Source organism: Protopterus annectens, chromosome 16.part0 (assembly GCF_019279795.1).
Source record: "Protopterus annectens isolate FY-2018-M chromosome 16.part0, PAN1.0, whole genome shotgun sequence".
Lineage (NCBI taxonomy): Eukaryota > Metazoa > Chordata > Ceratodontiformes > Protopteridae > Protopterus > Protopterus annectens.
The window spans coordinates 366,012,809-366,031,143 of NC_056750.1; positions in this window are offsets into that span (position 1 = coordinate 366,012,809).

The window sequence follows — 18,335 nt, forward strand, 5'->3', positions numbered from 1 at the left end:
TATTATTTTGCCTTTAATGGTGGGAAACTGACCTTGTGTGATGATTTTAAATAGCAAGATGGTGAATAGTAGTGTAGCTCTGCTGTTTATAAGCAGCCTGTCACAGTCTTTAAAGTTGGCCAACGTGGTAGATGTGGGAATTTGCAAGTACTACAAATGTGCACATTTTATTTACTGCAGTTTGAATTACAAACATGTAGGAAATGGAATGGTAGGTTAGTAAAGGAATGCCATATTCAGTTTTGGGAATAAGGACATTCTGAGATAGAGAGCGACGTGTGGTGGGTGAGAGAAAATAGGTAATCTTATACAAGAGCTATAATTCAGCCATTGCTTTACAAACAACTCTATTTGTATGTTGGGTAAAGATTACTAAGGTGTCAGGGGTTATGCTGATATACAGTAGTTTTGTAACATTAGGAACAGCATTCTTATTTTATCATATATTTCTTGCAGTGTGACAGGAGGTTTATTCCTCTGTGCTGCCAACAGTTGTGAATGGCCTCTGTGTTCTTGTATAGTGGCAGCAGAATGCTTATTCTCCAGTCATGTGGGATATGCCATTCTCTCTTTACCATCAAAAGTACCTCCAGGAACATTTTCCCCTAACTCACTCAACATCTTGATTATATCTGTCTTGACTTTGTCTAAGTCTGCTACTTTCCCTCATTTCATCTTCCTTAAAGTTGTTCCTACTTCTTCTAAGGTGAGTTCTTTTTTTAATCATAGGCTTTTCCTGAATCAGTGCAGCTTCTGTGGGTATTCTTCATACAAAAGCTGCTGGAAGTATTCCTTCCATCTGTCTTTGATGTCCTGTGGACTGGTGAGAAGATTGCTGCTGGCAACCCTTATGAATGGTCTTATGACTGTTTTTTCTGTCTCCCTTTCTACCTGACAGAGTTTCTTTGTATCTGTTGAGAGATTTTCCTGAAGTTGGTAGAGTTTCTCTGATGCTTTGTTCTTTGCTCTTTCGATTGCTCTCATAGCCTCCTTGTTAGCTAGCCAGTTTTCCTTCTTAACCTGGTCCATCTTTTCTACTTCAATTAGAATCAGCTGAGAGACTGAGAGGTCTGGAAGCCAAAGAAAGTGAGAGGCAGAGGCAACATGAAAAGGAAATGCTGACTCTTCGCCAGGGTCATGAAGGTAATGGGGAAGGGAGAAACCACAGCCCAGAAGCAATAAAGGTCAGTAAACTTTTTCTTCAATACCAAGAAGGTGATCATTTTGATAGTTTTATTCATATGTTTGAAAGAGTATGCAAACAATATAATGCTGGCCGAGGGCTCTGGGGGGTACAGTTCCTCATCCCCCTTACTCCATGGTAAAACTGTAACTGCTGTTTCTAAATTGTCTATTACTGATTGCTTAAATTATAATACAGTTAAAAATTGTTTATTGGAATGCTTTAACTTAATACCTGAAGCTTATAGAAAAAAACTTTTGTGAGCATAGACGCATGGCAGATGAAAGTGTATGTGATTATATTCCTGAACTAAGCATTTATTTTCATAGGTGGGTGAATGGGTGTCAGACCACCACTTTTGAAAAGCTGGCAGACCTTTTGATGAGGGGAACAAGCCCTTAGCACTTTGCCTGAGGACATGAGAATCTGGTTGGCAGAGAGGGAATGCAACTCTGCAGATGAGATGGGGAAAAAAAGAGACTGACACCTAGCAAGCAGGGCATCACTGCACAGGAAAGGGATACCCAGTGCTGCACATGGGTATAAGGAAATCCATAGTGGGCAGCCTAAAACACCCCAAACAAGTCTGCCAGTAACAAGAAAAGCCACTAGTTCAGGTACATGGCCAGGATCAAGAGTTAAATGTTTTAAATGTAACTAGTGGAGCCATGTAGCATATAAATTGTCATGGAGGCAAGGTGGGGAACAAAAAGTGGGAGAGCCAGCAAGTGGGAATAACAGAATGCCAGTGGTAAGTTGACAGGAGTCAAGAAGGGTACCAAACTACCACAAGAGGTTATATTCTATCTTAGTAGATGGGAAACAGGCCACTGCTAAGAGAGAGACAGCCTCTGACCTAACCATTGTGAAGTCTGCAATGGTTAAAGAGGAGCACTACTTGCTTGGTCAGTCTACTCCAGTCAGAGCTTTAGGAGAGACTCCATTACCAATACCTTTGGCTAGGGTTCACCTTGACTGGGAGGATGGAAAAGTAAGCAAGCAAGCAGGTGTGTTTGAGGGGGTTACGTTCAGAATTTCGAAGTCCAAAACTTCGAATCTCATATGATTGAAGATCATATGTTCATTCAAAGTTTTAAAACTTCAAAATCCTGAACGGTGATTGGCATACAGCGCAGACTGGGAAATTTCCCTTGTCCTCACTGTAGTGCAATCTCAGAGTTGGTATATTTAAGTTGCGGGGGGTGTTGGGGGTGCAGGAGGGCTTGCCCCCCTTTTTGAAACTTTTAGGTAAGTTATTTTCTTGTTTTTTGTTTTTGTTTACATATTTGAAGTTTTAAAACATCGATGATATGGTCTCGGCCATATCAGATTTGATGTTTTGAAGCTTCGGTTATGTGATATAGACACATTTTCCACTTGAAGGGTGTCTTTTAAATATGGACTGTACAGAAATATTGCAAGATCCAGAAGTAAGGGTTGATCCCTCAGACCATACATCAGAAGTAATTCAGTTAAAAGAGGAAATGGCTTTACTGAAAGGGGATCTCACCCATTTGATTGAGTTATTGATGCAAATGGAAGGAGGTGGTTTTTACTCACAAGGAGGCGGACCTTCATCTAGTTCATCTTTCAGAGGAAATCAGGGTATTGTTTCCTCTTTAAAGACTGGCCCAATAAGTATTGGTTTTGATGGGAACAGTGGAGGGGTTCTTGGTGCCGCTGGAGTGGTTGGATGTGGAATTAACAACTTTGACCATATAGCATGGAACGGCGACTACAGCTGTTTTTAATGAATGTTCCCAGGACACAGGAAGGCATGTAAACACCGAAACCTCAGGAACTGTTTTATTGAACTCTGTCAATATGTTGGTAGGAAATTCGCAGTCTAATATCCAAGCGAGTGGTTACAGTGGAAGTGGAGGTGTGAGATCGCAATTTGTGGCTGTTTTTACAAGTATTATTGATAAGACATTTGACTTTGATGGTAAAAGAAGTGAATCTGTTGAAGTGAATACTGTTGAACCTGATAGAGACTATACTACATTAAAGGAATTTATTTTTATGTTAGAAAGGAAATTGTTGTGGTTCAAATGTTTAGAAATTGAGATGGGATATTTGAAGGAATGTTTAAAGTTAAAAAAATTGTTCCCCAATGTATAAGAATGTATAAATTCCCATTCAGATTACGTTACAATACGGAAATGATTTCAGATTTTACCTTTTTTTTTGATAATTGTGGTTTTGAACTAATTACAAAGATGTTTAAATACAATGAAGTAACATTGGATATTTTAGGGCCTGAAGTTGATCATTTAAGCAAAACTATTTTAAATGACTTATTATTTAATGAATATAAATCATTGTATGAGAAAGTTTTAGGTAAGGTTGACAGAAAGTGTAGTAACATCTTTATAAAAAAACAGCAGAAACTTGAAAGGGATGTTAAACTATATTTTCAAAAGAGAGCATATTCCACCCCGAAATTGGTACATGACAAAGTGGTAAAGAAAGGAGCTGGATGTGGAGAGGATAACCAGTCACCACTTGTTAATAAGTAGAGAGTTGGATGAGCTTGATTCCTTCTCAGTAGGAACACAGGATTTTCAACCAGTACACAGGTCAAAAAGGCTGGCCAGTAGATCTCGGCAGATGTTGGATTCAGGGCAAAATCAACTGCATTCACCAAAGAAGGACAATTACAGGCAGGAGGGTCGAGGAGGAAGTGATTTTCTACAAAGGCTTTAAGATTTACAACTATTTGGACCTCCCGTTGACTAAGGAACATTTTACTTTGTTTTTAAAAGAGTTTACGTTTGTCCCTACCAGACGGGTAGATGTGGCAAATTCCTTGTTAAAAATTAAACCTGTTTACGAGAAGATTAAATTTTGGTATTTTTTTTTAAATCAGTTGAAATCTAATGAGCAAAATATTCCTAATATTTTCCACCCTAAAAAGCACAGTACCTTTAATCCCCCTTTGCATGGAATAGTACAAGTTTTTGAGAAAGCAGTTATGGAAGATATGTATAAATTGTTTTCTCAAGACCAGAAAATGTATCATAATTTTTCAAAAAAGGAGAAGGAAGTATTGGTGACTTTGAGAAACAATAAGGAAATAAGAGTGATGACGCCAGACCAAGCATGGGGGTGGTGTGGTGATTTTTAAGGTTGAGCATTATAAGAATGCTATGACTGGCATATTATATAATACTGTAACATATTCTCCATATCGAAAAATGAAATCAATATTGCATTCTTATCTTGAAGAATACCTTTCGGACAAACATATTAATTTGGATATTTATCAATTTTTGCAACAACTTAAGCCTGTAATTCCAAATATTTTTGGGATCCCTAAGGTCCACAAAAGTGTTGTAAATCCCTCCTTTAGGCCCATTGTGTCAGCAAAAAGTGTAAATACTCATCCTATAGCAGTGCTTATAAACAGTTGAGTTAAGGATGTAGTCATCAGCACCCTGCATTTGGTTAAAGACTCTTGGGACTTTTTGTGTAAACTTAAGCAAAGTTTGTGGAAAAAAGTTAATTTTTGTAACCATTGACGTGGTAGATCTATTTTCCACTATTCCCAAGGAAGAGGGGCGTGGAATATTTTAGGACTATATTACACTAACATTCTTCCATACCAATGACTTTGATCCCTACAGTAGCTGAACTTTTGGAAATGGTATTGGAAAATAATTTTGTGCACTTTGAAGGGGAGTATTATCAACAAACTACAGGTGTAGCAATGGCCGCATCTTGTGCTCTGATATTTGCGAACATTGTTATGCTAGGTTGGGAAAGGAAGTTTGTCTTTCTTAGCCCTTATGCTAAGCATTTTCATCTTTATGTCAGGTTTTTGGATGACATATTTATTTTGTGGGATGGGGTGTTGAGGAGATATCCAAATTTGTGGATTATCTGAACCATTGCTCTAACTATTTTAAGTTTACACATTATTGGAGCTAGGAAGCAATTAGTTATTTGGATACATGGATTTCCCACACCACAAGTGGTTTTAAGTCAAATATATTTAGAAAGGAGATGTTTTGTAATGCATATTTACATTTTTCTAGTAACCATCCACATTCCCACAAAAAAAAAAGCTTGGTAAAAGGGCAAGCTATTTGTATAGCAAGGATGACATCTGTGTATGAGGACCTTTGGGATGAATTAATGAAGTTAAAAGAAATGTTATTGAATACGGACTACCCAGAAAGAATGGTAGACCTTTATAATAAAGAAGTGTACCAGGGATGGGGGACAAAATATCAGGCTTTGCTGGCAATAGACTTGGTTAGACCAAGGAATGTAATTCAAGAAAGTCACTATGAAAAAGCATTGGTATTGGAATACAACCAGTACACTAGTGAGATTAAGGGAATTGTGAGAAGAAACCGGAACATTTTTGGAGTAAGCAAAGAAATACTTGACTTGGTAGGACATGAACCTGTTTTTATTTATAAGACGGGGACATTTTTTAAACACCTTTTTGAGGAAGGAGCTGGTCACCTGGTATATTCAGAAAAAGGGTACGGTGCTGTGTGGCAGTTGCAACCAATGTAGTTACATCACAAAAGATAGAAGTATAGTTTTGGGCAATACATTATGCACAAGCCAGTGCATTTCTTTGTGCCGGTCCCAAGCCCGGGTAAATGGGGAGGGTTGTGTCAGGAATGGCATCCGGCGTAAAACTTCTACCAAAAATTACTGATGTGGAGCACTTTTCATAATTGCATACCGGATAGGTCGAGGCCTGGGTTAACAACGACCGCCACCAGTACTGTTAGCCAACAGGGTGCTGGCGGAAATTGGGCTACTGTTGGCCGAAGGAGAAGAGGAGGGCGAAGGCATGCCCAAAGGCAGGAAGATAGGAGGAAGGTTAGGAGTGTAGCAGTGAGGGTAGGAACTTTGAATGTTGGCAGTATGACTGGTATAGGAAGAGAGCTAGCTGATATGATGGAGAGAAGGAAGGTTGATATATTGTGTGTGCAAGAGACCAGATGGAAGGGAAGTAAGGCCAGGTGTTTAGGAAACAGGTTCAAATTGTTCTATCATGGTGTGGATGGCAGAAGAAATGGGGTAGGGGTTATACTAAAGGAACAATATGCCAAGAGTGTTTTAGACGTGAAGAGAGTGTCTGACAGAGTGATGTTTATGAAGCTCGAAATTGATGGTGTAATGATGAATGTTGTTAGTGCATATGCTCCACAAGTTGGGTGTCACGATGGATGAGAAAAAGAAATTTTGGAGTGAGTTGGATGAAGTTGTGGTGAGTGTACCCAAGGGTGAGAGACTAGTGATTGGAGCGGACTTTAATGGGCATGTTGGTGAAGTGAACAGAGGGATGAGGAAGTGATGGGTAGGTATGGTGTTAAGGAGAGGAATGCAGAAGGTCAGATGATTGTGGATTTTGCGAAAAGGATGGACATGGCTGTGGTGAATACGTATTTTAAGAAGAGGGAGGAGCATAGGGTGACTTACAAGAGTGGAGGAAGATGCTCACAGGTGGATTATATCCTATGTAGGAGGGCCAGTCTGAAGGAGATTGGAGACTGTAAAGTGGTGGCAGGGGAAAGTGTAGTTAAGCAGCATAGAATGGTGGTATGTAGAATGACGTTGGTGATCAAGAAGAGGAGGAGGAGTGTGAAAGCTGTGCCAAGGATTAAATGGTGGAAGTTAAAAAAGGGTGATTGTGAAGTGGAGTTTAGGGAAGAGTTAAGACAGGCACTGGGAGGCAGTGGAGAGTTACCGAATAGCTGGGTAACTACTGCAGAACTAGTAAGGGTGACTGCTAGAAAGGTGCTTGGTGTGACATCTGGACAGAGGAAGGAGGACAAGGTGACCTGGTGGTGGAATGAGGAAGTACAGGAGAGTATACAGAGGAAGAGGCTGGCGAAGAAGAAGTGGGATTGTCAAAGAGATGAAGAAAGTAGACATGAGTATAAGGAGATGAGGCGCATGGCAAAGAGAGAGGTGGCGAAAGCTAAGGATAAGGCATATGGAGAGTTGTATGAGAGATTGGGCACTAAAGAGGGAGAAAAGGACCTGTACCGATTAGCTAGACAGAGGGACAGAGCTGGGAAAGATGTGCAGCAAGTAAGGGTGATAAAGGATAGTGAGGGAAAGGTACTCACAAGAGAGGAGAGTGTGTTGAGTAGATGGAAAGAGTATTTTGAGAGGCTGATGAATGAAGAGAATGAGAGAGAGAAGTTTGGATGATGTGGGGATAGTGAATCAGGAAGTGAAACAGATTAGCAAGGAGGAAGTAAGGGCAGCTATGAAGAGGATGAAGAATGGAAAGGCTGTTGGCCCAGATGACTTACCAATGGAAGCATAGAGGTGCTTAGGAGAAATGGCAGTGGAATTTCTAACTAGATTGTTTAATGAAATTTTGGAAAGTCAGAGGATGCCTGAGGAGTGGAGAAAAAGTGTTTTGGTACCTATCTTTAAGAATAAGGGTGATGTGCAGAGCTGCAGTAACTACAGAGGGATAAAACTGATTAGTCACAGCTTGAAGTTATGGGAAAGAGTAGTGGAAGCAAGGGTAAGAAGGGAGGTGATGATTAGTGATCAGCAGGAAAGAGCACTACAGATGCAATGTTTGCTCTGAGAGTGTTGTTGGAGAAATACAGAGAAGTTCAGAAAGAGTTGCATTGTGTCTTTGTAGACTTGGAGAAAGCATATGACAGGGTGCCTAGAGAAGAGTTGTGGTATTGTATGAGGAAGTCGGGAGTGGCAGAGAAGTATGTAAGAGTGGTACAGGATATGTACGAGGGTAGTGTGACAGTGGTGAGGACTGCAGTGGGAGTGACAGATCTGTTTAAGGTGGAGGTGGGATTACATCAAGGATCAGCTCTGAGTCCTTTCTTATTTGCAGTGGTGATGGACAGGTTGACAGATGAGATCAGACAGGAGGCCCCGTGGACTATGATGTTTGCAGATGACATTGTGATCTGTAGTGAGAGTAGGAATCAGGTTGAGGAGACTCTGGAGAGTTGGAGATATGCTCTAGAGAGCAGAGGAATGAAGGTCAGCAGGGCTAAGAAAGAATATATGTGTGTAAATGAGAGGGAGGGTAGAGGAATGGTGAGGATGCAGGGAGTAGAGTTGGTAAAGGTGGACGAGTTTAAGTACTTCTGATCAACAGTTCAGAGTAATGGTGAATGTGGAAGAGAGGTGAAGAAGAGAGTACAGGCAGGGTGGAATGGGTGGAGAAGAGTGTCAGGAGTGATTTGTGACAGACGGGTACCAGTAAGAGTGAAAGGGAAGGTCTACAAGAGGGTAGTGAGACCAGCTATGTTATATGGTTTGGAGACAGTGGCATTGACAAAAAGGCAGGAGTCAGAGCTAGATATGGCAGAGTTAAAGATGTTAAGATTTGCACTCGGTGTGACTAGGATGGATAGGATTAGGAATCAGTATATTAGAGGGTCAGCTCATGTTGGACAGTTTGGAAACAAAGCAAGAGAGACGAGATTGCGTTGGTTTGGACATGTGCTGAGGAGGGATGATGGGTATATTGGGAAAAAGATGCTAAGGATGGAGCTGCCAGGTAAGAGGAATAGAGGATGGCCTAAGATAAGGTTTATGGATGTGGTGAGAGAGGACATGCAGGCGGTTGGTGTGACAGATCAAGATGCAGAGGATAGGAAGAAATGGAAAGAGATGATCCGCTGTGGCAACCCCTAACGGGAAAAGCCGAAAGAGAATGATGATTACATAGTAAAGTAGTGTTCAGGAATGAGAATTGTACAACAAGTAGAATTGATTATTTACCTAAATGTGGCAATTGTCTGGCATTCTATTTTAGGAAGACCAAAGGGGCACTAAAAACAAGAATATATGAGCATTTGTGCAACCTAAGCAATAGAAAAGAAACAAATGCTCTTTACAAGCATTCCCACACTTGTCTTAATTTTACAAGATTTACTTTTGGTATTTTATAAAATATTAGAATTAACCCGAGAGGTGGTGACTGACAAAGGCTACTTTTGATAAGGGAACTAGTTTGACAGTTGAGGCTGAAATGCTATTCTGCTTCTTGGTCTTAATGATCAAGTGTCAATAATTTCTGTTTTGAAAGAAAAAGCAGAAGCTTTAATTTAAAACAAAAAAATATATTTAAACATTCAAATCTGTTTATTTATTTATAGGTGAACGACAACAGCAGGTATATGACATATATTATTTCTTTTGAGGTGATATATATATATATATATATATATATATATATATATATATATATATATATATATATATGTTATTTAAGTTTCAATGTTTTATATAAACTAACAAGTTACGTTGCATACTATGATATGGCCCTTTAAGAGTTTAATTGAACATTTGCATAATTAGTTGATTGTAAGCATTTGAATTGAGCTAAAACTTGTATAAAAGGAATTAGAGGGGAGGGGTATTTTATCTGATGAAGTCTCTTTGGAAGGGGCGAAAGTGCTTATGTATGTGCGGTGTTTTGTTTAGTTAATCCATTTTTAACACTCTTCGGGGGAGTTGGATTGCTTTGTGGACTATTTTTATATAACTACATGGTAGAACTGCAAGGCAGGGGCACAAATTGTATCATGTTAACACCATGAAACCTTACCATGATAGGGAGGCCCTGGTGCTAAGTATTTGCAGTAGAAGGCAGGAGGAGTCTGAGGGGGATCTATGGCTACAGCAAGCCAGCCAGCAAAACCCCAAGTTACGACAGTGGAGCCTAGGGTTGCAGGCATATGATATGACAGTGCAGCACTGTACTGGAGTTAGCAATGCCAGTACAGATGAGCTCTCAAGACAGAGTATGTGGTAATGTATTCCCAGATAGGCTCATTCATCTCAAGCTAAGTTTCTCAAGGGGCATTTGAAAAACTAGCTTGAGTCTTCGAATAGAGGGAAGAGGTGTGACGACAGGAGATACTGTCAGCACAGCTATCTGGAATTTTGTAAATAATTTGTACAGACATTTGTGCTGAAAAGGTGTTTGTAAAGTGCTCATGTTTGAAATGTATCTACAGTGTGCCGTACTGGAGAGAACAGAAATGTACATGCACTACTGTAACTGTTTAAATGTACATGTTTTAATAGAGGAATCTGGAAAACAGGAGATTCAAAACAGTCCAGCAAACTTTAAAATGTATCTGAAATTTAAATCACTTTATTGAGCTAGACCATAAAGATGCTATCTTACAGGTTTCAATGCAGCCAGAGACACAAAGTCTGTACTAGGAAGCTTCCTGTATTGTCTTTGGAGTGAACTAATTACTACTCCGGAAGTGTGGAAGTATGAAACTGTTTTTTGACTTCCAGAACCTGCCTGCCACAGATCTGAACAAAAGCCCTTGTGTATGTATTTTTACAAGTAGGTGCTAAATCCTGCCAGCTTCCAGCAATGGGGGTTTGCATGAGAACTAGAAGTCAGATCACCAGAAGTGATGTCATTCTACAAGCTGTCCCAGAGGTAATGTTTTAGATATTATTTTGAGAAGTCTCTTAGTGAGACTGAGCATTCTGTATTCTGTCTTGGGCCTGAAAACAAGAAGAACCATTCACCACAACATCTGCCTTGCTCTACTAACTAAGTAGGGAATAGTGATTCTCGTAAATTCAATCAGGAATACAATGAAGCTTAGTTTATATTTGTCCTTCAATGTTATTTTAAATATTTTCTGTGATTTTGAACTCTGATGTTACTGTGAATATATGCTTAGTATTTTCTTGTTATTTAATTATTTATTATTAAATATATTAAACCTTTCATTGTGGCTGATCTTTGTAGAGATATTTAAGTTTTGAATCACTGTGTGGGACATTTCTAATAGCCTTGCTCTTGATTAAACTACCATTTGTATTAATATTAATTTCACTCAGTAAAACTGGACACCCTTTGTTAAGGGCCTTAAAATAGCTGGTGAGAGGTTCTGGTGGCAATGATAACTACCTTATAGTCTGGGCAAGAGGGTCCATAGCTAGTAAACCTATGGCAGCCTTTCCCAGGTGTGTGTGTGTGTGTGTGTGTGTGTGTGTGTGTGTGTGTGTGTGTGTGTGTGTGTGTGTGTAAATCAAATCTCACAGTGTGTGTGTCAGCTACTTGGGCAGGGACACGAAGCACTGGTTGGACAGAGGGAGTGTTAGAGGACTTGGCTTGGAACCCTGACTAAAGACTCAACTCTACAGCTGTGCCAGTGAGGAGTCTTATTGAGGATCTGGAGAAAGAGAGTGGAATCAGTCCCAGACTGACAGTGTTCCATGTGTGCTCTTAAGGGAAATTGTGCTTGATTGCACTTGATGCAGATAGCTGCATCTGGAGATACTGCATGTGTACCTATTATCCTCCCAGTGAACATTCCCCATAGGTGCCAGTGGTGAGGACTGAGGCTCCTTGATTACTGGCCCAGAGGTGGATGGTTGTCACAAATATTAACTGCCCTTAATACAGGATCCTATACAATTCTCTATATAGTTAATTTTACATAAATACTCAGCTCAGAGAACACAGGCATCCACATATTATGGGATATCCTTATCTGGTTCATATCCAGCCTAACCAAGACGGTATTATATCAGGTGATATAAATATGGACTGGACCATAAATAATACAAAGCAGCCACACCAGCAGAACCTAAACACTAATCTCCATGGCCTAACTCAACTCATAACCATACCAACAGGAGTAGATGGATCACTAGAAAAAAAAATTGATCTGGCTACTTAAGCACCAACCCAGACTGCATAACATACACAAGTGTACTTTGTAACTCATTAAGTGACCATCATCAGATCTATGCTATTTGGAATGGTATTAAAATAATTAAAAATACTTATAACTGTGTTTGAAACTTGAACAATTTTAATGAGGGTACTTTTAAAGTCCTTTCTAAGAAATGTAATTGGCACCCTCTAAAATACGTACCACTAGACAAAGCAGTTATGTATGAACAAGATCTTCTAAACATCCTTAACACTATTGATCCTCTGTGCTAAAAATGCAAAATATGTACCAGCTGCTTGGATGAAACAAAAACTAAAGAAACTATGAAGTTTTCAGATAAAGCATGGAAACATGGTAAACAACTGAAACACTATAAAATGCATATAGAAATGCACGACAGCAAGAGCAACATTTGGTAAAGTATAACAATAAAAACTACTGTAACCATCTACAGGCCAATCATAAGACAATCCAAAACAGTTCTGGAACTCTTGTCAATAACATCGTAAAACCTGGGAAGAAATCTCAACCAAATTCACTTCTGAACAAATGTGGCTATACTGCAGAGTATACTTTAAACTCACACTTCATAAAGGCTGCCTTTTTAAAAAAGCACCTTTAAAGTTCACAAATGTAATCAAAAATTTCCTAAATAATATAACCTACTGCATAACACTTGATAGCTTGCCTCTTGAATACACTGAAATTGTTTAAGATGCAATCGCCTAACCACTGTCTATCCTGATAAATTGATCTATTAAAGAATCTTATATTCCATCACAATAGAAATGAGCTTACATCATTCCTCTCCTCAAGAAGCTACCTCACTTGAACACACAAACTATAGGCCAGTTTATTTAATTTTTATTTTACATTTGTTAACCAGGGGTGTCTGACTGAGCCAAAAAGGCCCTTTATCAGTAGAGGCCCAGGGAGAAAAGCTCCACATAGAAAAATTACAGATACATTTAGATATTTAGACTTGATCAGTATACACACAAATTACAATATACATGTTTTTACAGTGGTATGCAGCACATCAACAGTTACAGTGGAGAGAACAAACAAGAAAATATTAATTTAAAAATAAAGGTATTTTATAGATTTGTGGTGTACAGCTGAAATTTGGAACATAGGTAGAATACATACATAGTACACAGGTACAGTACATACATTGTACATTAGCCAGTGTTTGTGAGTAAGAGTGAAAACTATTATCAAGTACTCTAGGTTTAGAATGTGTACCTTATCCACTTTCACTAGCCTGGGGAGCAGTCATGGCACTGCCAACGTTGCTTGAAATGTTACCTAATGAGGTTTTTAAAGGAGGCTTTGTGTGATGTGTTTTGTATGCTAGTGGGGAGAGAGTTCCATTTTTTAGCCACTGAACTACTATATAGTGTGTCTCCAAAGCTATTGTAGCTGTTGCTGACTTCTAGTTGTAGTTTGCTTGAAGATCTAAGAGGCCTTTTGTCTGAGTGATGTTGTACTAGGTTTTTGAGGGCAGGACACTTATTGGGGAGGTAATAGATAGAATGACAGAGGCAGAGCTGATTGTAGGTTAGGAGGTTGGGCAGTTCAAGCCAGTAGAGCCGTCTCAAAGCAGTACAGTGATGAGTTCTATATGATCAATTTGCAGCAAAGTGGGCAGTTCTGTTATAGCAAGCTTCCATTTTGCTTAGTTCAGTTTTGTTGAGATTAGTCAGAATAGGAGATGCATAGAGTAGGGTGGATAGAAATTGGGAGTGAGCAATGGCTGATCTTGTGTTGTTGGTAAGAAATGGTTTGATACGGAAGAGTGATCCCAGTTTGGCATGTACTTTTTTAATAGTTAAGTTGAGATGACTATTACATTTTAGGTGGGAGTCTATGGTTATTCCCAGTAGCTTATTCTGTGCCATTGGACTGATTGGAGTAGCATTTGTGGAGTAGATAGTGAATTGACTGTTATCAATGTTTATGTTAGAACTGGTTATAATCATAAGCTGAGTTTTCTTTGGATTGATGATAAGTTGGGATTTGGTAAGGTAAGGTAGTTTTTCAACATAAGAGAATGCTAGTTGAGTTGCATGCAGGAGGGTGGGAATGTTTTGTGCAGCACAGATTAAGGTAGTATCATCTGCATACTGCATGATAGATGCATGCTGTGTGGAGGTATGGAGGTCATTTGTGATGATTGTGAATAGTAGTGGTCCTAAGACAGAACCCTGTGAGACTCCTATAGTCATGGGCAGCTGAGGAGAGAGAGAATTATCCCATTTCACAGCTTGGTACCTGTCAGTTAAATAGCTTTGGAACCAGGTAAGAGTGGAATTTGATAGGTGATATTGGTTTATTTTGTTTAGCAGGATTTGGTGCGAGACTGTGTCAAATGCTTTCGACATAGGATCATAAGTTCATAGGTTGGTACTAGGCTATCAGCCTAGCCATAACAATTCCCTGGCTATTTCTTCTCACACTATTTACTTCCCTGGACCTCTGTCTAGCAGGGTGACTGACGTGATCCCCAGGGTGAATTTCCTTTCTCCCATCCAATCATCAATGTTCCTTTTGAAGAGGGCCAAAGAGGCACTCTGCTTGACATGTTTGGGCAATCTATTCCAGAGTCTGAGGATTCTCTGGGTCAGGAACCTATCCCTTCAGCATGTTTTGTTTATTGTGATGACAAGGTTTAGATTCCTGGAGCGTGTGGCTCTAAGGGATTGGGATTTCTTTAAGTGTAGCATGTCCAACAGCTCTGGGTTTGACATGGCCTTGTATGTTAAGCAGAGATCACCTCTGAGTAGACAATATGTGACAGAGTATAGCTGGAGTTTTTTAAGGCGGTCAGTATAGGGCATCTGCTTTAGGCCTGCGATTCTTTTAGTGAGGTATTTCTGCGGCCTTTCCAGTTGTTGCAGATGTCTTGAGAGGTACATACCAAACGGGGCATTGTATTCTATAATGGGTCTAATGAGGGATGAGTACAGTTGGACAATGACCTCCTTTTTTCTGGATGAAAAGCCCATAGTGATGAGGTGTGCCACATAGAAGGATTTCCTGACTGTTGTGGTGATGTGGTTATCGAAGGTGAGACCACTGTCCACCTGTGTCCCTAAGTCTCTTAGCACACTTTCGGTGTTTAGTGTACTGCCACCTATATGGTAATTTATGGGTACATGTTTTTTTCCAAAAGGGGATAACTATACATTTCTTGGCATTGAGCTTGAGCCCATGGCTCTGGCACCAAGCATCTGTTTCTGTAAGGCCCTTTTGTAGAGTATCCACATCATTTGGGGATTCAGTAATGGCTCCCAGTTTGCAGTCATCTGTGAACTTTGTTAGCCAGAGTCCCTTAGTGTTGGCCTTACCTTAAGAGAAGTAGATGCCAAACAAGAGCGGTCCTGTGACTGAACCCTGAGGTACTCCATTTGTCACTTGTCTGGAGCTGGATTTGGAGTCGGCTACTTTTACAGTGTAGGTTCTGTCAGTAAACCGGTTAGCAACCCATTGGGTGATGTAGGGATTAATGCCCAGCTTAGTAAGTTTATCTATGATTCCAGAGTGGGGGATGGTGTCAAAGGCCTTGGCAAGGTCTAGATAGGCTGTGTGGACCACCTTACCCTTGTCCATGGCTCTGGAGACTGATTCGAAGAAGTCAATCAGGTTCAGGAGACAAGATCGGCCCTTCACGAACCCAAACTGGGTGGGGTCCAGTGTTTGAAGGTTGCCAATGTCTTTGTTTATAAGTTCCATGATAATACACTCCATGGCCTTGCAGATAAGCTCATCAGACTGATGGGATGGTAGTTTCTGGGATCCAAGGTGGATCCCCCCTTGTGGAGTGGGATAACTGTAGCTCTGCGCCACTCAGTGGGCACGAAACCTGAGGTGAGGCTATGATTAAACATGACACTTAGGTGAGGTGCTAGCTCATATTGTAGTTCATGTGGTACACAGCCTGGGATGTCATCTGGTCCCATGGATGCTGTATTCCTAACTTTGGAGAGTGCGTTTTCTAACTGTGTGGCCGTTATTACCAGAATTTGGCAATCTTCCGGTATTGAGATGGGCCATTTAGGGGTTGAGAGGGGGGTGAAGTTGGAACTGAATCGATCTGCCAGGATATTGGCAATATCCTTGGAAATCAGTATATTTAATGCCATTCTGTTTTAGCTCAGAGCAGATCTGAGCATTGCCATTTAGATTCTTGACATAGTTATAGAATGCCTTGTGGTTGTCTTTGGAATCTTTGGCAATTTTATTTTCGTAACTAGCTTTGGAGGATTTTATGAGGGATCTCAGTTTCTTACTGAGGCTGGTAAGAGAATTTTTTGTATCCTGGGATTTTCCTCTTTTCTGCAACAGTTTCTTCCTTTTGTTGTAAAGTTTGTTTATGGCAGGGGACCACCAGACTGGCTTCCTTTTTTTGGATGAGAGCATCTTGGTTCTATTTGGGATGGCATGATTCTTGCATGAGTGGTTGTGTTCGTACAGTGCCTTAGTATAGGATTCAGCAGTTGAACTTTCAGTTCCTGTCTGCATAGGTGTCATGTAGTTTGTCACTTCTGACTTGAGTAGCATGAAGTTGGCTTTAGAGAAGTTTTTTATGGAGGTTTCCTTACTGGGGGTGGGGGTGGGATGTGGATGTTAAGGGTGATTAGCTTATGGTCAGACCTGACTAACGAGGGGGTGATCATAGGTGTGGAGCATCGATTTCCCATGTTGGTAATGACCAGGTCTAGGATATTGGAGCCCCTGGTGGGACTATGGATTAGTTGATACAGGGCGTTGGAATTTATAAATTCCAAGAACCGTTGGGCAAAGGTGTTGGTACATGAGTAGTTTTCCCAGTTAATGGCAGGGTAGTTAAAATCACCCAGTATTAGGGTGTTTGGTTCTATCTTAATATTTTCCAGTATGTTTAGAAAGGTGTAGTGAGAATCTTGGGGTATGGCGGGGGATCTGTAGCAAGCTACAATTTGGATTGCAGTCTTACCTAGTGTTAGTTGCACCTGGAGAATTTCAGACGCATTGTGTTGGGCAACTAGCCTGGTGGTGTGACTATCCTTGGTGAATATTGACACTCCTCCACCTTTAGTGTTTCGGTCCTGGTTTGGTGGCCAAAAAGTGTGGTAAGAGTTGTAGCCTGGTATTGCAGGGGTGCTCTCTGGATCCTTGAACCAGGTCTCAGTTACTGCACAGATATCAATGTTCTCCATTTTTAGGAGTGCCTCGAGAGAGTGCATTTTGAGGTTTAGACTTCTAGCATTGAGTAGCATTACCTTCAGATTTTGCACGCTTGTACCTGTTACGGTGGTGGTTTTGTCCTTTGAACTTTGCCTAAAAAAGGCACTATAGGGGTGGCAAGAGCCTTAGCCAGTAACCTGAATCCCAGGGGTGACAGGTGCAGACCATCTCTGGCAAAGCATCGTGGTCTGTTGATCATGTCATCCCAGGCAGACAGATACTGGATCCCCTTTGAATGACACCAGAAGCTTAGCCAATTGTTGAAGTCAATCATTTTGTCCTTATATTGTGGTATCATTCTGGGTGAAGGCAGGATGCTACTCAGGGCTAGGGTCATACCTGCCTGGGCCACATGATCCGAGAGCTCTTCCATGTCTCTTTTCATGTAGTCCAGGGAGGTACGTCTCAAGTCATTCACTCCAACATGGACAATGACAGAGTCATATTTGTACTTGTTGTGGAGTGACTTGAGTGCATGTGTTATGTGGTGGATCCTGGCCCCCAACAGGCAGCTGACTGTAATTTTCTCCTTGTTCAACCTGGTGAGTGGGACATCAGTGTGCCGGAGTATAGAGTCACCTATGACTAAAGTGTTAGGTACGTTGTCTTGCCTTAGGGGCTGTTGCTGGGTGGCACACTAGTGTTGTGAACTATGTGACACTTTGGTTGTGATTAGTGTTTGTTTGCGTTTCAGCTTCATAGGTCCTTGTTGCTTGGGCAGGTTACAGTTAAGGGCCTCTGCATATGTGGATTTAGTGTTGCTATATGTGGATGTTGGTGGTGTGGGATTAGAAGGGCTATGTGTTGCTTGAGGTGTAGTGTGGGTGTTAACCTTCTCCTCTTGACTGTTTAGCACAATCTTGGGTTTATATCCAAAAAAAGAGTTGACACCTGCAGGCCTTTATTTTTGAGTTGGTTTACTGTGTCTGTGAAGCAGAGCAGGGCTGTAGTGGTACTATGGGCAGGTCTGAAACCATGCTGAGTAGGTGACAGGATGTTACTGTCCAGGAGATATTTTAGCACCTGGGTATGGATGCATTTTTCTAGGATTTTGGCCAGGGGGGAGAGTATAGCAATGGGTCTGTAGTTATTAAGTTCAGTGGAGGTCCCGCCTTTATGTATGGGTGTAACATAGGATATTTTCCAGAGTTTGGGCACATAGTTTTCAACAACTGATCTGTTTATGAGAGTGGAGATTGGGATAGCAATAGCATCTGCTGTGAGTTTCAAGAAATAGCTGGGGAGTA